We start from the raw sequence: 23,096 nt of genomic DNA, 5'->3' as shown, positions 1-23,096 counted from the left end.
ACATATTGCACTGCAGTAGAAAACCACTGTATCCCAAAATGCACTACTTTCCATAGCAGCCCCAGGGCTGGTTATGGCAATGCAAAAAACTGGGTGCAACAGAGAAATGAGCTGTGTAGTCAGTTTGCTGCAGTCACTGTCCCCTGCAGAGTGAACCAACTCAGGTGTCACACTGGGCGCTCAGACACATGCATCTAGCAGAGCTTCACACTGATAGAACACTGGGATGGAAGAATGGGATGGGAAGAACGGGATGGAACACCGGGATGGAACACCTGGATGGAAGGCCTGGATGGAACGCCGGGATGGAACATGAGGAGAGTAGACTGTGATGGAACACTGAGATGGAACACTGGGATGGAACACTGGGATGTAACACCGGGATGGAACACCGGAATGGAACACCAGGATGGAACATGAGGATAGTAGACTGGGATGGAACACTGGGATGGAACACCGGGACGGAACACCGGGACGGAACAATGCCAGAGAACACAACACCAGGAACACACTAGGATCTGTTCTGAACCAAACATAAATGCTCAGACATTCAATGGGGAGACTGAGCCCATTGTAACCACCTCTTTCCATATCTTTATATAAACAATAGAACACTAGAAGACACTGGGACACTAGAAGACACTGGGACACTAGAAGACACTGGGACACTATAACACACTGGGACACCATAACACACTGGGACACTATAACACACTGGGACACTATAACACACTGGGACACTAGAAGACACTGGGACACTAGGACACTAGAAGACACTGGGACACTATAAAACACTGGGACACTATAACACACTGGGACACTAGAAGACACTGGGACACTAGAAGACACTGGGACACTATAAAACACTGGGACACTATAACACACTGGGACACTAGAAGACACTGGGACACTATAAAACACTGGGACACTATAACACACTGGGACACTAGAAGACACTGAGACACTATAACACACTGGGACACTAGAAGACACTGGAACACTAGAAGACACCGGGACACTAGAAGACACTGGGACACTAGAAGACACTGGGACACTAGAAGACACTGGACACTAGAAGACACTGGGACACTAGAACACCAGACCAATCTCAGGAAGCCAACATCACACCATTAACTCCCTCCTGGCAAATACAGCATCTCAGGTTTCACCCCTGTTTGGGGGAGGAGAAGAAGAGAGAAAGGGATAGAATAGGAGAGGATAGGAGATAGGAGGAGAGGACAGGAGAGGAGAATATGATGGGAAAGGAGGAGAGTAGAGGAGTGGAGGAGAGGGGATGAGAGGAGAGAACAGGAGAGGAGAGGATAGGAGAGGAGGATCAGCTGTCTGTGGCTGACCTGACACTGTAGCCCTCCATCAGAATATAGGCTGTGGTCTGTATGCCACTGAGGCTTTACATTCTGGATTCATCATCCACTTTTCAAAAGTCTTGGCTTGAAGCCACAGTGATGCATGCAATACATTTGTCAGCATACCAAACTAACCAGGCCAGGTCTATACTGTATTCCTCCAAGCCTGAAGCTTGAGCTCACTGCTTTCTAGTACCAGTGAGAAGTCCTGTTTCTCCCCACATCTGACCTGTGTCCTGTGTTTGAACGGATAAGCAGCTGCACAGAGACACAGAGGGTTGGAACCAGGCCTCACCATCCGGCATGGCTCTTGATGGACTTTTTCTGCAAGCAGCAGCATTCTTCTATGCTGTTCTTATGGGTTCCGGGACAAAAGGGTTTGGAGTGTAACAAGCCTTATTTTAAAATGATAAACACTTGGCAATGATGTAATATCCTCCCAAAACCACCCCTCTATCTCTATCTTTCTGTCTTTTTTCCCTGCTTGTCTTTCTCTGCACCACGGCATGCTCTCTCTCAGACCACTGAATGCGTACTGTGTGGCAGAGTATGCTTGACTCAGTGTCACAACAATCGGTGTTAATCATCTTGTGAAACTCATCTTGCGAAACTGCCCCAGTGGTGGCAGCCATCTTGGCTCTAACAACAACAACCCTTTCTAATGTCAAAACAATAGCATGATAAACTGTGTCTTTCTTTAATTGACCAACTTTGGCATTGTGCAGATTCATTAACAGATTCCCAAACACATTCCCAGACTGTGCTTTGTGTCTCTGTGTGAGCAACATGTCTATTGCTCAGTCCAAAACAACCCCACGTCTCAACTCCTCCTGTGTCTGTAGATCTGATAGAGTGGGAAAGATGTGAGCTACATGATGTAGGTTCCACATGGTTTTTTGAAGAACTTAGTCAAGCTTCCACCATATTTCTTACAAATATGACCTTTGTTCAGTTATACTAAGTACTAATCTACTCATCTAAAAAAGCATAGGGATTGGTTTTCAGACTGGGGTTAGACCTGTGTGTGGTCTGCTCCGTGTGGTCTGCTCCGTGTGGTCTGATCCGTGTGGTCTGCAGTGGCCAAGCTCTGATTTCAAATGCCCCTCATTTCCTATCTGTATGACCCAGAACCGCAGAGGCACTATGATCGCTTTGTCCCCACCTCGCTTGCAGCCTCAAGGCCAGGGCTGCAGCCTTACATCAGCAATGACCTTTGACCCATTTCCCAGAATTGTGGACTCAAGTCACATGACTTGGACCCCAATCTGTTTCCAGTCACACATTTTATGGCTTGAGACTCGACTTGATAGAAAATAGATAACTTGATTTGAACTTGCAGCCTCAAATCTCGGGATTCGACTTTGACTTGAGACTGATGACTTGAATTTATTTGGACAGGTTTGGTAATTTTTCGTCACTCATTTTGTTTCACAGAGTCGACGCAGATTTTTCTACAGGAGGCCAGAGACTGTAGCCGCAGCATCGTCCCTTGTAAAAAGAAAAAAAATGCATAAGATTGTCTAGTGAAATGCACACTCGGCACTTTGATTGGACAAGCAAACTGTCAATCAACACAGGTCGGGTGAGCTAGAGAACAGATTGCTGATTTGCTGTACAGCTATAGGATCGGGTGCAACACATATGTCAAATTGTAGGAAGAGAGGATTGCCATAATAAATAAATGTTTGGTGATCAAGAATATTAATTGTTTTCTTTGCAAATTCACCAGAAAGGGGGCAAGAATTACTATCATAGGCCTACTGGTATTTAACAACTGGAGTGCTTTTTTTCTCTCTTGTTGAAACGTTTGCTGTTGGTTTCACACGTTTAAATGCATAGGCCCCATGCTGTAAATGTACCTTCTATCTAATACGACAATAATCGACAGCGATTTTCACCATTCCATCCCCGTACCGTTAATTGCAACACCTAGACATTTCTGTTACATGTCTGATAAGACTACAATACACTTTCAATTAGCCAAACAATTTATTACCCTGCTCTGAGTGAGCACAGCGTTTATAGAACATTCACAAGACTCATGAGGTAGAAGTTGTGTTTTTTTAATTAAAAGTTTTTTTTTTATTTTATTTTTTTTACCCGGGTTATGGTCGAGGTTCCATGTGTCTATGTCCTATGTCTCGGTCATTTTTTGTTGTGCATAATAGGAGCGTGTAAAGCCTCAGTGGAGCATGGAATTAAGACCATGTGGCCTGTGCGCGTAACGCTTTGTAGTCAGAACACTGAATAAGAGAAAATGATTGTTCCATGCATGCATGCTGTTGAAATAGTCTGATTAAGACAAATGTATCAATGTAACAATGGATTTGGAAATTGCCTTCTACATTGTAGAACCAATTTATTGGTTGTAAATGCCAATTGAGTAATTGTATGGTCCCGAGGGCCAAGTGCTTATATTATCTAGACCTATCAGTTTGAGCTCCTGTTCCATTTGGTTTCTCTACGTGTGTCCATTCAGATAGGACCGGTTGAGCCTGATACACAGGCAATTTCTATTGGGCTGTTACCCAATCTATATTTGGTCAATCTACATGTAGAGATTTTTACTTGAGAGTCGACTTGACATGCTCTTAGAATGCACGACATGGAATTGTGTCTTGGACCCATTCTACGTGAGACTCAGACCTTGTGACTTGGACCCATTCTACGTGAGACTCAGACCTTGTGACTTGGACCCATTCTACGTGAGACTCAGACCTTGTGTCTTGGACCCATTCTACGTGAGACTCAGACCTTGTGACTTGGACCCATTCTACGTGAGACTCAGACCTTGTGACTTGGACCCATTCTACGTGAGACTCAGACCTTGTGACTTGGACCCATTCTACGTGAGACTCAGACCTTGTGACTTGGACCCATTCTACGTGAGACTCAGACCTTGTGTCTTGGACCCATTCTACGTGAGACTCAGACCTTGTGACTTGGACCCATTCTACGTGAGACTCAGACCTTGTGACTTGGACCCATTCTACGTGAGACTCAGACCTTGTGTCTTGGACCCATTCAACATGAGACTCAGACCTTGTGTCTTGGACCCATTCTACATGAGACTCAGACCTTGTGACTTGAATAATAGTGGTCCCACCTCTGCTATTTCCCCACAGCTGCAGACCATACATCTGGCACAGACCGTGGAGTCCTATGCCAGAGCTATGTCACGTTCCTATGACACACACACACACACACATGTGCACACATATGCCTTTTGAGCAAGAATGGAAGCACATATGCAACTAAATAAAAAATATATCAAAAAGTATTTGTCATGTGCGCCGAATACAACAAGTGTAGACCTTACCGTGAAATGCTGAATACAACAAGTGTAGACCTTACCGTGAAATGCTGAATACAACAAGTGTAGACCTTACCGTGAAATGCCGAATACAACAAGTGTAGACCTTACCGTGAAATGCCGAATACAACAAGTGTAGACCTCACCGTGAAAGGCCGAATACAACAAGTGTAGACCTTACCGTGAAATGCTGAATACAACAAGTGTAGACCTTACCGTGAAATGCTGAATACAACAAGTGTAGACCTTACCGTGAAATGCTGAATACAACAAGTGTAGACCTTACCGTGAAATGCCGAATACAACAAGTGTAGACCTTACCGTGAAATGCCGAATACAACAAGTGTAGACCTCACCGTGAAATGCCGAATACAACAAGTGTAGACCTTACCGTGAAATGCTGAATACAACAAGTGTAGACCTTACCGTGAAATGCTGAATACAACAAGTGTAGACCTTACCGTGAAATGCTGAATACAACAAGTGTAGACCTTACCGTGAAATGCCGAATACAACAAGTGTAGACCTTACCGTGAAATGCTGAATACAACAAGTGTAGACCTCACCGTGAAATGCCGAATACAACAAGTGTAGACCTTACCGTGAAATGCTGAATACAACAAGTGTAGACCTCACCGTGAAATGCTGAATACAACAAGTGTAGACCTTACCGTGAAATACTGAATACAACAAGTGTAGACCTTACCGTGAAATGCTGAATACAACAAGTGTAGACCTTACCGTGAAATGCCGAATACAACAAGTGTAGACCTCACCGTGAAATGCTGAATACAACAAGTGTAGACCTCACCGTGAAATGCTGAATACAACAAGTGTAGACCTCACCGTGAAATGCTGAATACAACAAGTGTAGACCTCACCGGGAAATGCTGAATACAACAAGTGTAGACCTCACCGGGAAATGCTGAATACAACAAGTATAGACCTCACCGGGAAATGCCGAATACAACAAGTGTAGACCTTACCGTGAAATGCTGAATACAGCAAGTGTAGACCTCAACGTGAAATGCCGAATACAACAAGTGTAGTAGACCTCACCGTGAAATGCTGAATACAACAAGTGTAGACCTCACCGGGAAATGCTGAATACAACAACTGTAGACCTCACCGTGAAATGCTGAATACAACAAGTGTAGACCTCACCGTGAAATGCTGAATACAACAAGTGTAGACCTTACCGTGAAATGCCGAATACAACAAGTGTAGACCTCACCGTGAAATGCTGACTTACAAGCCCTTAGTCAACAACGCAGTTCAAGAAATAGAGTTAAGAAAATATTTACCAAATAAATTAAAGTGAAGAAAAAAAAAATTATTGAAAAGAAACACAAGAAAATGACATAACAATAACGAGATTGTATACAGGTGGTACCGGTACCGAGTCAATGTGCGGGGGTTAGTCGAGGTCATTTGTAAAGTGGCTATGCATAGATAATCAAATGCAAATAGTCTGGGTGGCCATTTGATTAATTGTTCAGCAGTCTTATCGCTTGGGGGCAGAATCTGTTAAGGGGCCTTTTGGTCCGAGACTTGGCGGTGCCGTACCGCATGCCGTGTGGTAGCAGAGAGAACAGTCTATGACTTGGGTGACTGGAACCGTTGACAATTTTTTGGGCCTTCATCTGACACCGCCTATCATATACAGTTGAAGTCGGAAGTTTACATACACCTTAGCCAACTACATCTAAACTTTTCACAATTCCTGACATTTAAAAATCCCTATTTTAGGTCAGTTAGGATCACCACTTTATTTTAAGAATGTGAAATGTCAGAATAATAGTAGAGAGAATGATTTATTTCAGCTTTTATTTCCAGTGGGTCAGAAGTGTGCATACACTCAATTAGTATTTGGTAGCATTGACTTTAAATTGTTTAACTTGGGTCAAACGTTTCGGGTTGCCTTCCACAAGCTTCCCACAAAAATTTGAGTGAATTTTGGCCCATTCCTCTTGACAGAGCTGATGTAACTGAATCAGGTATGTATGCCTCCTTGCTCTCACACACTTTTTAAGTTCTGTCCACAAATTTTCTATAGGATTGAGGTCAGGGCTTTGTGATGGCCACTCCAATACCTTGACTTTGTTGTCCTTAAGCCATTTTGCCACAACTTTGGAAGTATGCTTGGGGTCATTGTCCATTTGGAAGACCCATTTGCGACCAAGCTTTAACTTCCTGACTGATGTCTTGAGATGTTGCTTCAATATATCCACATAATAGTTATTCCTCGTGATGCCATCTATTTTGAGAAGTGCACCAGCCCCTCCTGCAGCAAAGCGCGCCCACAACATGATGCTGCCACCCCCATGCTTCACGGTTGGGATGGTGTTCGTCAGCTTGCAATTCTCCCCCTTTTTCCTCCAAACATAATGATGGTCATTATGGCCAAACAGTTCTATTTTTGTTTCATCAGACCAGAGGACATTCCTCCAAAAAGTACGATGTTTGTACCCATGTGCAGTTGTCTGTCTTTTATATGGTGGTTTTGTAGCAGTGGCTTCTTCCTTGCTGAGCGTCCTTTCAGGTTATGTCGATATAGGACTCGTTTTACTGTGGATACATAGACTTGGTACCTGTTTCCTCTAGCATCTTCACAAGGTCCTTTGCTGTTGTCCTGGGATTGATTTTCACTTTTTGCACCAAAGTACATTCATCTCTAGGAGACAGACTGTGTCTGCTTCCTGATCAGTATGACGGCTGCACGGTCCCATGGTGTTTATACTTGCATACTATTGTTTGTACAGATGAACGTGGTACCTTCAGGCGTTTGGAAATTGCTCCCAAGGATGAACCAGACTTTTTTTCTGAGGTCTTGGCTGATTTCTTTTGATTTTCCCATTATGTCAAGCAAAGAGGCTGAGTTTGTAGGTAGGCCTTGAAATACATCCACAGGTACACCTCCAATTGCCTCAAATTATGTCAATTAGCCTATCAGAAGCTTCTAAAGCCATGACATACTTTTCTGGAATTTTCCAAGCTCTTTAAAGGCACTGTCAACGTAGTGTTTGTAAATTTCTGACCCACTGGAATTTTGATACAGTGAATTATAAGTTAAATAATCTGTCTGTAAACAATTGTTGGAATAAATACTCTTGTCAAAACTACAATTTGTTAACAAGACATTTGTGGAGTGGTTGAAAAACAAGTTTTAATGACTCCAACCTAAGTGTATGTAATCTTCTGACTTCAACTGTAGGTCCTGGATGGCAGGAAGCTTGGCCTTGTACTGGGCCGTACGCACTACCCTCTGTAGCGCCTTACGGTCAGATCCTGAGCAGTTGCCATACCAGGCGGTGATGCAACAGGTCCGGATACTCTTGATGGTGCAGCTGTAGAACTTTTTGAGGATCTGGGGACCCATGCCTCATCTTTTCAGTCTCTTGAGGGGGAAAAGGTGTTGTCATGTCCTCTTCACAACTGTCTTGGTGTGTTAGGACCATGCTAGTTTGTTGGTGGTGTGGACACCAAGGAACTTGAAACTCTCGATCCGCTCCACTTAAGCCCTGTCAATGTTAATGGGGGCCTGTTCGGCCCTCCTTTTCCTATAGTCCACAATCAGCTCCTTAGTCTTGCTCACATTGAGGGAGAGGTCATTGTCCTGGCACCACACTGCCAGGTCTCTGACCTCCTCCCCCCTATAGGTTGTCTGTTTTTGGTGATCAGGCCTACCACTGTTGTGTCGTCAGCAAACTTAATGATGGTGTTGGAGTCGTGCTTGGCCACACAGTCATAGTTGAACAGGGAGATCAGGAGGGGACTAAGCACACACACCTGAGGGGCCCCATTGTTGAAGAACAGTGTGGCAGATGCAGGCAGACAGACACACACACACACACACACACACACACACACACACACACACACACACACACACACACACACACACACACACACACACACACACACACACACACACACACACACACACACACACACACACACACACACACACACACACACACACACACTCTCAGGTACAGTGGTAGCTTATCCATTAGGACATTAGGATTTCATCAGATGATTTTGGACCTTTGTGAGCATTAATATGAACGCCCGGGTCTTCTGGGACTGCTCTATCAGGTACTGAACAGATGGCTTTACAGCAGTAGCAAATTGCAATGAACTTGTGAATTATAATTATAAATTATAAATAATTATGACTGTCAATGGAAGCCTGGGGCCTGAACTGGATATGTACAACCATCAACATTTGAAGGACTGAGAGATCCACCATCTATAACCTTCTCCTAGATCTGGTAGGACAAACAATCATGGCTCTGTGGCTGTGCCCAATTCGCATCACAGTTTTAGCTTCTCCTGTGTAAGATCCTTGCTAGTGGGACAAGCTAGTGGGACGCGCTAGCTAGCTACCAGTAGTTAACTAGCTTGCATGCCAATTTCAACTGTAACTACATGTACATTTCCCATGAATAAAAATTGTGTGACTTGCGACAGCTCTTTGAAAGTATGTTGGAGGTAGTGGAAGAAGTTGAAAACCTTTTACTTAAGTGAAGTGGTGAAATATAGTCAACAGTAAATATATTTTAATATCTGATCTGATTACTTTGATAGACTATATACCTTATTACTTTGGACTGTGAGGAAGTTAGATCACATATTTAAACAACATTAACGTTTGATCAGTATGAGATATTTTTGTTCCGATATCCGATTTGAATAACAGAAAAGTAGACGATGTTAGGAAAGTTGTACAATAAAAAGTTAGAGAACATGTTATCGACGCGGTTACTTAAACAGCTGTAACATTTGATCGGTACCAGATGATGATGTTCTGATTTTTTATTTTGAACAGCAGAGGAAGATTGCATATGTTGTACCTTTCTGTAAATTGTTGGGAAAGCGGTCAAAGTAGCTGATTTGTGTCAAAAAAGTGCATTGTTTAGAGTGAATAGAATAGAATGTTGTGAGTGAGGATGTCACAATGGGATCTTGAGAATGCTGAGGAAATCCCTTGAAAGTGGATGAAGGACAAAAAATAAGAGCCAAAAGCTTAATACACTGAATAAAAATATAAACATGTTGGTTCCATGAGCTGAAATAAAAGATCCCAAACATTTTCCATATGCACAAAAAGCTTATTTCTCTCAAATGCTGTGCACAAATTTGTTTACATTCCAGTTAGTGAGCATTTCTCCTTTGACAATATAATCCATTGACCTGGTAGGTGTGGCATATCAAGAAGCTGATTAAACATAATGATCATTACACAGGTGCACCTTGTGCTGGGGACCTTAAAAGGGCACTCTTACACATGCAGTTGTGTCACACAACACAATGCCACAGATGTCTGAAGTTGTGAGGGAGAGTACAGTTGGCATGCTGACTGCACCAGAGCTGTTGCCAGAGAAATTAATGTTAATTTCTCTACCATACTGTAAACTGCATCCAATGTTTTTTTGAGAATTTGGCAGTACGTCCAACCAGTCTCACAAACGCAGACCATATGTAATTACGCCAGCCCAGGACCATCACATCCGGCTTCACATGTTCGGGAAGCTCTGGATTGACGTGTAAGACAGCATGTTCTAGTTCCCGCCAATATCCAGCAACTTCGCACATCTTTTGAAGAGGAGTGGGACAACATTCCACAGGAAACATTCAACATCCTGATCAACTCTACGCGAAGTAGATGTGTCGCGCTTCATGAGGCAAATGGTGGTCACACCAGATTCTGACTGGTTTTCTGATCCACCCCTCTATCTTTTTTTAAAGGTATCTGTAAACAACAAGATTCATTTCTGTTTTCCCAGTCATGTGAAATCCATAGATTAGGGCCTGTCATGACGTTGGCCTTTGGCGTAGGTTAATGACAGTCATAAATACCTCTTTCCCCCCTTTCCTCTCTCTACCCTACTGATGTTACATTTGCAAAACCCTTGGTTATCATAGAGATTCTGGGAACATCAGAAGGTGGGGGAAATTAACTATATTCTGGTAATCCGACCAATTGAACATATGCGGTGGTACTTAATGAATATGATGTCAGTTCGGTGGTCATCTGAGACATTCTCATCAATGATAAGATGACATAAACTCTACAGTGGAAAGTCTACACATCAGAGTTATTGGATTCACATGGAATTGTTGTTCAATTTAAATGTTTGAATATTAAATTATTTGTGATGGGATGAAATGTGATTTTAGCCTCTAAAATGTGAGATTTGGGTTTTCATAAGATAGGGCTCTGCTCAATCAGTGGCCCGCCCCTATGAAGGGACTTGGGCTATAAAACTTTTCAAACACGCCATCCTCTCCCTTCCTATATAAGCCCTTGATGACAATATAACCTCCTGTTCCGAGGACGTGAGGACGACGGTCCGATGTCAGAATGGTTCAGATAATAACTACAGAATGAAGCCAACATCAGCATGAGCTTTGGTTGCGAATGGTATGAACTTTGAACTCATATTCACTACAGAAGTGATACCTCCTAGTTGTTTAGTTAGCAACAGCCGCTGCAAACGAGGGTTAGGAAGGAACAGACAGAGTATGCCGTCTACCACACAACGACGTTACTACAACGTATTCAATTTACCAGCAGAGACATTCTTCAAAGGACAAAGGACTAGGTTGGGCAACACGGCCTTCCATATACCACCAACCTACCGAAGCGCAAGTCAGAGTAAATATTTATTGCATTTTCCTTTTCCAAATGGGCGGTAATTTAGAATGCATAAGATACTGTATTTACGATAGCACAGATTTGCCCTTTGTTCCTCAGTCTTCCCGCTCTTTCACTCAAACCCAGCCCCTTTTCTTTTGTGTAACAAGCTGTCATATCGTTTTCCTTTATGATGTAATTTGTAATCAAGTTATGATTTAATTATGTGTATATGTGTATGTGTATATTATGTGTATGTGTAATTCTGTGTGATTAGTTAGGTATTTAGTAAATAAATTATTAAACCCAATTTTGTATTGCTGGTTCATCTTGTTAGCCAGGGTTCGTGCAGATAACCAAGAATTTACAACTTTCAGATGAGACTGAATTAAGATGACGATTAATATTGACTGCTATTGATGTAAAATATTACTAGGTCTTTAAGAGTTTATTCGGAAGATAACAGATCTATAAATATTATTTTGTGGTGCCCGACTCTCTAGTTAATTACATTTGCATGATTAGCTCAATCAGGTAATATTAATTACGGAGAAATTATTTTCTAGAATAGCATGTCATATCACTTAATCCGGCATAGCCAAAGACATGACAGGCCTAATGAATTTATTTCAATTGACCGATGTCCTTGTGTTTATATTTTCATTCAGTGTAGTTTAAAATGTATAAAATATATCAAAAAGTTGTATGGAAGCACACTATTCCCGACCAGCCACTGACACGGCCTGCAACGAAAACATGCGGTCTCTCCTTCACTGCAGCCGAGGTGAGTAAGACATTTAAACGTGTTAACCCTCGCAAGGCTGCAGGCCCAGACGGCATCCCCAGCCGCGCCCTCAGAGCATGCGCAGACCAGCTGGCCGGTGTGTTTACGGACATATTCAATCAATCCCTATACCAGTCTGCTGTTCCCACATGATTCAAGAGGGCCACCATTGTTCCTGTTCCCAAGAAAGCTAAGGTAACTGAGCTAAACGACTACCGCCCCGTAGCACTCACATCCGTCATCATGAAGTGCTTTGAGAGACTAGTCAAGGACCATATCACCTCCACCCTACCTGACACCCTAGACCCACTCCAATTTGCTTACCGCCCAAATAGGTCCACAGACGATGCAATCTCAACCACACTGCACACTGCCCTAACCCATCTGGACAAGAGGAATACCTATGTGAGAATGCTGTTCATCGACTACAGCTCGGCATTCAACACCATAGTACCCTCCAAGCTCGTCATCAAGCTCGAGACCCTGGGTCTCGACCCCGCCCTGTGCAACTGGGTACTGGACTTCCTGACGGGCCGCCCCCAGGTGGTGAGGGTAGGCAACAACATCTCCTCCCCGCTGATCCTCAACACTGGGGCCCCACAAGGGTGCGTTCTGAGCCCTCTCCTGTACTCCCTGTTCACCCACGACTGCGTGGCCACGCACGCCTCCAACTCAATCATCAAGTTTGCGGACGACACAACAGTGGTAGGCTTGATTACCAACAACGATGAGACGGCCTACAGGGAGGAGGTGAGGGCCCTCGGAGTGTGGTGTCAGGAAAATAACCTCACACTCAACGTCAACAAAACTAAGGAGATGATTGTGGACTTCAGGAAACAGCAGAGGGAACATCCCCCTATCCACATCGATGGAACAGTAGTGGAGAGGGTAGCAAGTTTTAAGTTCCTCGGCATACACATCACAGACAAACTGAATTGGTCCACTCACACAGACAGCATCGTGAAGAAGGCGCAGCAGCGCCTCTTCAACCTCAGGAGGCTGAAGAAATTCGGCTTGTCACCAAAAGCACTCACAAACTTCTACAGATGCACAATCGAGAGCATCCTGGCGGGCTGTATCATTGTAAATGCTTGATTGTAAATCATTGCTTCCATTGTAAATGCCTGGTATGGCAACTGCACCGCCCTCAACCGTAAGGCTCTCCAGAGGGTAGTGAGGTCTGCACAACGCATCACCGGGGGCAAACTACCTGCCCTCCAGGACACCTACACCACCCGATGTCACAGGAAGGCCATAAAGATCATCAAGGACATCAACCACCCGAGCCACTGCCTGTTCACCCCGCTATCATCCAGAAGGCGAGGTCAGTACAGGTGCATCAAAGCTGGGACCGAGAGACTGAAAAACAGCTTCTATCTCAAGGCCATCAGACTGTTAAACAGCCACCACTAACACTGAGTGGCTGCTGCCAACACACTGACACTGACTCAACTCCAGCCACTTTAATAATGGGAATTGATGGGAAATGATGTAAATATATCACTAGCCACTTTAAACAATGCTACCTTATATAAATGTTACTTACCCTACATTATTCATCTCATATGCATACGTATATACTGTACTCTATATCATCGACGGTATCCTTATGTAATACATGTATCACTAGCCACTTTATACTATACTATGCCACTTTGTTTACATACTCATCTCATTTGTACATACTGTACCCGATACCATCTACTGTATCTTGCCTATGCTGCTCTGTACCATCACTCATTCATATATCCTTATGTACATATTCTTTATCCCCTTACACTGTGTACAAGACAGTAGTTTTGGAATTGTTAGTTAGATTACTTGTTATTACTGCATTGTCGGAACTAGAAGCACAAGCATTTCGCTACACTCGCATTAACATCTGCTAACCATGTGTATGTGACAAATAAAATTTGATTTGATTTGATTTGATTTGTCTACACGTTTAAAGGTTTGAAAGGTGTTTCTACCTTAAACGGTGTAAGATGAATAGTGTTCCGAATAATAATAATAATAATAATAATAATAATAATAAGAAGAAGAAGAAGAAGAAGAAGAAGAAGAAGAAGAAGAAGAAGAAGAAGAAGAAGAAGAAGAAGAAGAAGAAGAAGAAGAAGAAGAAGAAGAAGAAGAAGAAGAAGAAGAAGAAGAAGAAGAAGAAGAAGAAGAAGAAGAAGAAGAAGAAGAAGAAGAAGAAGAAGAAGAAGAAGAAGAAGAAGAAGAAGAAGAAGAAGAAGAAGAAGAAGAAGAAGAAGAAGAAGAAGAAGAAGAAGAAGAAGAAGAAGAAGAAGAAGAAGAAGAAGAAGAAGAAGAAGAAGAAGAAGAAGAAGAAGAAGAAGAAGAAGAAGAAGAAGAAGAAGAAGAAGAATGACAAAGATTGAAAGTCAGGGATTTTGGTTTGCAAAAAAAAAAAGTTACTGGAGAACTCATCATCCTTGTGACGTTATGCTAGCTATCTATCCCCAGTTGAGCTATCTATCCCCAGTTGAGCTATCTATCCCCAGTTGATCTATCTATCCCCAGTTGAGCTATCTATCCCCAGTTGATCTATCTATCCCCAGTTGAGCTATCTATCCCCAGTTGAGCTATCTATCCCCAGTTGAGCTATCTATCCCCAGTTGAGCTATCTATCCCCAGTTGAGCTATCTATCCCCAGTTGAGCTATCTATCCCCAGTTGAGCTATCTATCCCCAGTTGATCTATCTATCCCCAGTTGAGCTATCTATCCCCAGTTGATCTATCTATCCCCAGTTGAGCTATCTATCCCCAGTTGAGCTATCTATCCCCAGTTGATCTATCTATCCCCAGTTGATCTATCTATCCCCAGTTGAGCTATCTATCCCCAGTTGAGCTATCTATCCCCAGTTGAGCTATCTATCCCCAGTTGAGCTATCTATCCCCAGTTGAGCTATCTATCCCCAGTTGAGATATGTTTTCAACTTGTCGCATCTGTGCATTTTCCTTGTGCTTATGTTGTGTCACCGTCCAATGCACTTTTCAGCTGGCTGCACTGTTCTTGCCTCGTTCTAAAACACATGGGCAGCAGTGGTGATTCTGTTTACATGCCAAAATGAAATAGGAGTATTTATACTGTTGTTCAAATGCACAGATCACTTTATATATCTTACCAAAGATACAACTGGTAATTTGAAAACTTGGCATAATAATTATGTCATGTGCTTTGTTATCAGTATGACAACTTTCACAGATGCTTCCATTGTAAATGTTTGTTCCACACATGATTTGTCTCATTCTCTACTAGTATACTAGCAAAGAGATGGGGCAGCAAGAGTGTATCAGAAAGAATGAATTCCATTATGTTTTAAAAATGTGCTGTTTTATGGCCAAATCTCTGTCCTGAGACTGTTCGCCCACTCCTCTTTTTCCATCACATCTTTCTCTAAAGCTCTCCAGAATAAATTTAACAGACAGCGCTGAGTGAGTAGGTCTGGCAAATGCCCCGTAGAACTTACTGTCAGAGAGAGAGAGAGAGAGAGAGAGAGAGAGAGAGAGAGAGAGAGAGAGAGAGAGAGAGAGAGAGAGAGAGAGAGAGAGAGAGAGAGAGAGAGAGAGAGAGAGAGAGAGAGAGAGAGAGAGAGAGAGAGAGAGAGAGAGAGAGAGAGAGAGAGAGAGAGAGAGAGAGAGAGAGATGGAGGAGAGAGGGGAAGGGGTTGGAGGGGGTAGGGAGGGAGGGGAGAGAGAGGGAGGGAGAGTGGGGAGCGTGGAAGAAAGAATGAGGGATGGAAGAAAGAGAGAGAGGTTAGGAGAACGAGAGAGAGGGGAGAGAGAGTGACGGAGGGGGAGGGGAGAGAGAGAGAGAGAGAGAGAGAGCGGGAGAGAGTCAAGAGAGAGTTGAGGTCATGAGCAGATGAGCGCCTGTATTTTTCAGCATCTTCTTAAAAAAAGATAGATTTAGAAAAACAGGTACATATACAGGATACTGCCCTCTACAACATAACCTTCACTCCAAATAAAAACTCAAAACCTACAACCTGATTTTGGAAGGAATTACAGAATCACCTGGAAGGCTTACAACTGCCAAAGATCATTATTCCAAAGCTATACAGCAAATTCTCTGGAAAACAACATAAACCTGAAAACACCATCCAGCCTGGAACTGAGCGAATAATTTTCAGTCTGAAGCTATATTTTATTTCCAAAAGCCAAGAAGACAAATGTCTCAACAACACAGCAGAACAGTCCACCCCAGACCCTGACCATAGCCTTGACATCACAGCGGGACAGAAACATGAAGAACCCCAAGCCCAGGGGAACATACACAAGACACAGATTGTGCTACTTATGGACTCAAATGGGAAATATATACAAGAAAAAAACATTTTTCCCAAACGCACTGTGTCTAAACTCTGGTGTCCAAAAACCCAGCAATCCCTAGACCTTCTGTCTGAGGACCACCTAGAGTCACCCAGCCACATAATAATACACACAGGCACAAACGACCTGAGAACACAGTAGGAAAGGGTGGCCACAGCACTCACAGGAGTGATTGAAAAAAGCTTCTTCTACTTTCCCCAATGCACAAGTGGTTATATCCACCCTGCTACCAGGAAAAGACTTCCACCCTGCTACCAGGAAAAGACTTCCACCCTGCTACCACGAAAAGACTTCCACCCTGCTACCAGGAATAGACTTCCACCCTGCTACCAGGAAAAGACTTCCACCCTGCTACCAGGAAAATACTTCCACCCTGCTACCAGGAAAAGACTTCCACCCTGCTACCAGGAAAAGACTTCCACCCTGCTACTATACAGCGTGTAAACACAAGTATTTCCTGTGACTGTGCCTCAAAACCAAATGTTTACCTGGTCCACCACTTCACCCTGGACTTGAACAGCCTCTATGACCAGGTCCACCTCTACAAGGCAGCAGTGCCCACCACTCCACCCTGGACTTGAACAGCCTCTATGACCAGGTCCACCTCTACAAGGCAGCAGTGCCCAACACTCCACCCTGGTCTTGAACAGCCTATATGACCAGGTCCACCCTGGACTTGAACAGCCTCTATGATCAGGTCCACCTCAACAAGGCAGCAGTGCCCAACACTCCACCCTGGTCTTGAACAGCCTCTTTAACCAGGTCCACCCTGGACTAGAACAGCCTCTATGACCAGGTCCACCTCTACAAGGCAGCAGTGCCCACCACTCCACCCTGGACTAGAACAGCCTCTATGACCAGGTCCACCTATACAAGGCAGCAGTGCCCACCACTCCACCCTGGACTTGAACAGCCTCTATGACCAGGTCCACCTCTACAAGGCAGCAGTGCACACCTTCGCCCGGAACCAGGAAAAAAGGCCCAACCCCCACTCTTACACTAGCCCAAGCCAATGGCATGTACCAGATGCTCATCATATTCTGCTCACAATTACTGGCCTTAGGCGAAATCACACAATGGACAACTGGACACTTTAAGGAACACAAATCCTTCACTATCTCATCCTGGAAAATCCAAGGCCTGAGGTCATCTGCCTTTGGCCTAAAGAGCAGGAACCTGGACTTCATCAAAGAAATCAGAAATACAGACATTGTCATCCTACAAGAAACAAGGTATAGAGGAGACGGACCCACTGGTTTCCCTCTAAGATACAGAGAGCTGGTAGTCCCATCCACCGAACTACCAGGTGTGAAACAGGGAAGAAACTCAGGGGTATGCTAATTTGGTATAGAGCAGACCTAACTCACTCTATTAGATTAATCAAAACAGGAAAATTTTACATTTGGCTAGAAATTCAAAAGGAAATTATCTTAAGAGTGAAAAATATCCTCCTGTGTGCTATCTACTGTATATCCCCCCACTAGAATTCCCATACTTTAATGAAGACAGCTTCTCCATCCTGGAGGGGGAAATCAATAATTTCCGGACCCAGGGACATGTACTAGTCTGTGGCGACCTAAATGCCAGAACCAGACAATAATCTGACACCCTCGGCAAACAGGGGTACATACACCTGCCTGGAGGTGACAGCATTCCCTCCCCCATATGCCCGCCTAGGCACAACTATGACAACATAACCAACATAAACGAGTCACGACTCCTGCAGCTCTGTCGCATGCTGGGTATGTACATAGTCAATGGTAAGATTTGAGGGGAGTCCTATGGTAGGTACACCTATAGCTCATCTCTTGGCAGTAGTACTGTAGACTACTTTATCACTGACCTCTACCCAGAGTCTCTCAGAGCGTTCACAGTCAGCCCACTGACACCACTATCAGATCACAGGAAAATCACAGTCTACTTGAACAGAGCAATACTCAATCATGAGGGATCAAAGCCAAAGGAACTGAGTAATATTAACAAATGCTATAGATGGAAGGAAAGTAGTGTGAAAACCTACCAAAAAAACAATTAGGCAACAACAAATTAAATTCCTTTTAGACAACTTCCTGGACAAAACGTTCCACTGTAATAGTGAAGGTGTAAACTTGGCAGTAGAAAATCTAAACAGTATATTTGACCTCTCAGCTTCCCTATCAAATAAAAAAAAATCTAATAGAAAACTGAAGAAAATGAACAACAATGACAAATGGTTGATGAAGAATGCAAAAACATAAGAAAGAAATTGAGAAACCTGTCCAACCAAAAACATAGAGACCCAGAAAACCTGCGTCTACACCTTCACTATGGTGAATCACTAAAACAATACAGAAATACCCTACGGAAAAAGAAGGAACAGCACGTCAGAACTCAGCTCAATGTAATTGAAGAATCCAACCACTTCTGGGAAAAATTGAAAAAACGAAACAAACAACAACACAAATAATTATCTATCCAAAATGGAGATATTTGGGTAAACCTCTTCTCCAATGTTTTTGGCTCTATAACAAAGAACAAAAAACAAAAACATATACATGATCAAATACAAATCTTAGAATCAACTATAAAAGACTACTAGAACCCAGTGGATTATCCAATTACATTGAATGAACTACAGGACAAAAAAAACAACCTTCATCCCAAAAAGGCTTGTGGCGTTGATGATATCTTCAATGAAATTATAAGTGTTCATGGTATCTTCAATGAAATTATAAAATATACAGACAACAAATTCCAATTGGCTATACTTAAACTGGTGCGAAAAGTGCAAAACAATCCCAGAACAACAGCAAAGGACCTTGTGAAGATGCTGGAGGAAACAGGTAGCAATGTTTCTAAATCCACAGTAAAACGAGCCCTATATCGACATAACCTGAAAGGCCGCTCAGCAAGGAAGAAGCCACTGCTCCAAAACCGCCATAAAAAGCCAGACTACGGTTTGCAACTGCACATGATCATACTTTTTGGAGAAATGTCCTCTGGTCTGATGAAACAAAAATAGAACTGTTTGGCCATAATGACCATCGTTATGTTTAGAGGAAAAAAAGAGTTTGCCTCCTCCCTTTCCCTCTAAACACAACCTATTTTTATGCGGTTTTGGAGCAGTGGCTTCTTCCTTGCAGAGCTGCCTTTCAGGTTATGTCAATATAGGACTCGTTTTACTGTGGATTTAGAAACATTTGTACCTGTTTACTCCAGCATCTTCACAAGGTTCTTTGATGTTGTGCTGTGAATTATTTGCACTATATGCAAAAAAGTACGTTCATCTCTAGGAGACAGAACGTGTCTCCTTCCTGAGCGGTATGATGAACCAGACTTGTGGAGGTCTACAATTAATTTTCTTAGGTCTTGGCTGATTTATTTAGATTTTCCCATGATGTCAAGCAAAAAGGCACTGAGTTTGAAGGTAGGACTTGAAATACATCCACAGGTACACCTCCAATTGACTCAAATTATGCCAATTAGCCTATCAGAAGTTTCTAAAGCCATGAGATCATTTTCTGGAATTTTCCAAGCTGTTTAAAGGCACAGTCAACTTAGTGTATGTAAACTTCTGACCCACTGGAATTGTGATATAGTGAATTATAAGTTAAATAATCTGTCTGTAAACAATTGTTGGAATAAATACTTGTGTCAAAACTACAATTAGTTAACAAGAAATTTGTGGAATGGTTGAAAAACAAGTTTTAATGACTCCAACCTAAGTGTATGTAATCTTCTGACTTCAACTAATAAGCAAAATAATGTGTCTGTTAACAATTTTTGGAAAAACGTCTTGTGGCATCAACAAGGTAGATGTCCTAACCGACATGTCAAAACCATAGTTTGTTAACAAGTAATTTGTGGAGTGGTTGAAAAACTTCAACTGTACAAAATGACATTTGAAATGTAATGTTTACTGTTCATTTTTATTGTTTATTTCTATTTTGTTTATTATCTACTTTTTTGACAATGTTAACATATGTTTCCCATGCCATTTAAGCCCCTTGAATTGAATTGAATTGAGAGAGAGAGAGAGAGAGGGGAGGGAGAATGAGGGAGGGGGAGAAAGAGATAGAGGTTGGGAGAGAGAGCGAGAGAGAGATGGAGGGGGGAGAGAGTGAGGGAAGAGGAGAGAGAGTGCAGAGAGAGAGATAGAGGGGGCAGAGAGAGAGAGGTAAGGGGAGGGGAGAGAGAGAGAGTGAGAGAGAGGGAGGGGGGGGGAGAGGTGGGGGGTGAGAGAGGAGCAAGGGAGGGAGGGGGAAAGAGAGAGAGAGGGGGGAGTGATAGTAGGGAGAGGGCAAGCTACTTACAGATTCCAAAATATACCCAGAATAACAGAAGCATTACAAGTTAGCTGGTGGTACGTACAAGAGCAATTATGTGTGAAATGCAATCAGCACCTGCAGCAAAACAATGCAGAAAATGAATGAATGCGTGGATTAGTACTGTGCACACCACAGACATTAGCCCTCTTACATGGCTATACACCCACACAGCTACCCACCCCCACACAACACAGTCATGCCATTGACCATCAATCCGCACCCCCTGTTTCAAACACAGTCAGGTCATTCTCCCCTCTCCTGTCAGTCACCCTGTTTCAAACAGTCAGGTCATTCTCCCCTCTCCTGTCAGTCACCCTGTTTCAAACACAGTCAGGTCATTCTCCCCTCTCCTGCCAGTCACCCTGTTTCAAACACAGTCAGGTCATTCTCCCCCCAGACACTGACAACACTGAACACTCATAATTTCCCATAATCCATCTGGCAATACAGCCCCGGCCTGCACCTCCCTGGCCACCAATTACCTCCCAATTACCCCCCATTAAACACACGGGGATCCTATAGCTAGACATGTAAAACACTGGAGATATCCCCCATTAACCACACCGGGATCCTGAAAATGACCGTCTATAGTACATTACATATCGTTATTCAAACAATGAGCTTTGCAGTGCAGCACACACAAGGGATCTCAAATAACAACCAGATTTGCTGTGTTTGTTTTTTGTTTCTCCGTGACCATTGGCACCATCCACTTCCTGGCCACCAAGTTCTATCCTTCCTGTTTGTGCCTTCTCCTTCCCAAACATCTGTCCCATCCTCCCCAGCCTAACTCTGCTCTGGAGAGACCCTTAGTCCTCAGGAAGAGGAGAGGATAGAGGAGAGAGGATCAGATTGGAAAGCAGTGCTGTATGCACATCCCACAAGTCTCACTCAGTACATCATATATCAGCTATATGGACTTATAGAAAGGAACCAAATACAAGAGAAATTAAATCAATAGAACAGAACTGAATAAAATAGAACTGAATAAAATAGAAAATAACTGAATAAAACTGAATATAACACTATAGAATATAACTGAATAGAATATAACTGAATATAAAACAATAGAATAGAACGGAATAGAATAGAACTGAATAGAATGGAATAGAACCGAATATAATATAATAGAACTGAATATAATAGAACTGAATAGAATAGAAAATAACTGAATAGAACTGAATATAACTGAATATAATATAACTGAATATAAAACAATAGAATAGAACGGAATAGAATAGAACTGAATAGAATGGAATAGAACCGAATATAATATAATAGAACTGAATATAATAAAATAGAATAGAACTGAATAGAATGGAATATAACTGAAAATAATATAATTGAATAGAACTGAATAGAATAGAACTGAATAGAATATAATAGAACTGAACAGAACATAATAGAACTGAATAGAAGAGAATAGAACTGAATAGACTAGGACGAAATAGAATAGAACTGAATAAAATAGAACTGAATAGAATAGAACTGAATAGACTAGAACTGAATAAAATAGAATATAATAGAACTGAATAGAACACAATAGAATATAACTGAACAGAATAGAACTGAATTAAAATAGAATATAACTGAATAGAATAGAACTGAATATAATAGAACTGAATAGAATACAATAGAATATAACTACATAGACTATAACTGAAAAGAATAGAACTGAATAGAATAGAATATAACACAATAAAATAGAATAGAACTGAATAGAATATAACGGAATAGAATTAACGGAATAGAATAGAATGGATTAGAACTGAATAGAATAGAACTGAATAGAATGGATTAGAACTGAATAGAATATAACTGAATAGAATGGAATAGAACTGAATAGAATAGAACTGAATAGAATATAATAGAACGGAATAGAAAATAATAGAACTGAATAGAATAGAATAGAACTGAATAGTTTAGAACAAAATAGAATATAACTGAATAAAATATAACTGAATAGAATATAACTGAATAGAAAATAATAGAATAAAATAGAACTGAATAGAATATAACTGAATAGACTAGACGAAATAGAAAATAACTGAATAGAATATAACTGAATAGAATACAATAGAATATAACTGAAAAGACTATAACTGAAGAGAATAGAACTGAATAGAACTGAATAAAATAGAATATAACTGAATAGAATAGAATAGAATAGAACTGAATATAACTAAATCGAATATAACTGAATAGACTAGAACGAAATAGAATATAACTGAATAGAATAGAACTGAATAGAATACAATAGAATATAACTGAATAGACTATAACTGAAGAGAATAGAACTGAATAGAATAGAACTGAATAGAATAGAACTGAATGAAATAGAATAGAATAG

The 23,096-nt window shown here is 42.0% G+C and overlaps 1 protein-coding gene across 2 annotated transcripts in view; it reads right to left on the bottom strand.

Annotated features, from left to right (window-relative positions):
- Positions 1–23,096, bottom strand: part of LOC110505904 (EMILIN-1) — an 80,510-nt gene that overhangs the window by 20,299 nt on the left and 37,115 nt on the right. The gene's annotated exons all lie outside the window — the stretch shown is intronic.

Source organism: Oncorhynchus mykiss, chromosome 25 (genome assembly GCF_013265735.2).
Source record: "Oncorhynchus mykiss isolate Arlee chromosome 25, USDA_OmykA_1.1, whole genome shotgun sequence".
In the NCBI taxonomy this organism is placed as follows: domain Eukaryota; kingdom Metazoa; phylum Chordata; class Actinopteri; order Salmoniformes; family Salmonidae; genus Oncorhynchus; species Oncorhynchus mykiss.
This window is presented reverse-complemented; position numbering and strand designations above follow the sequence as displayed.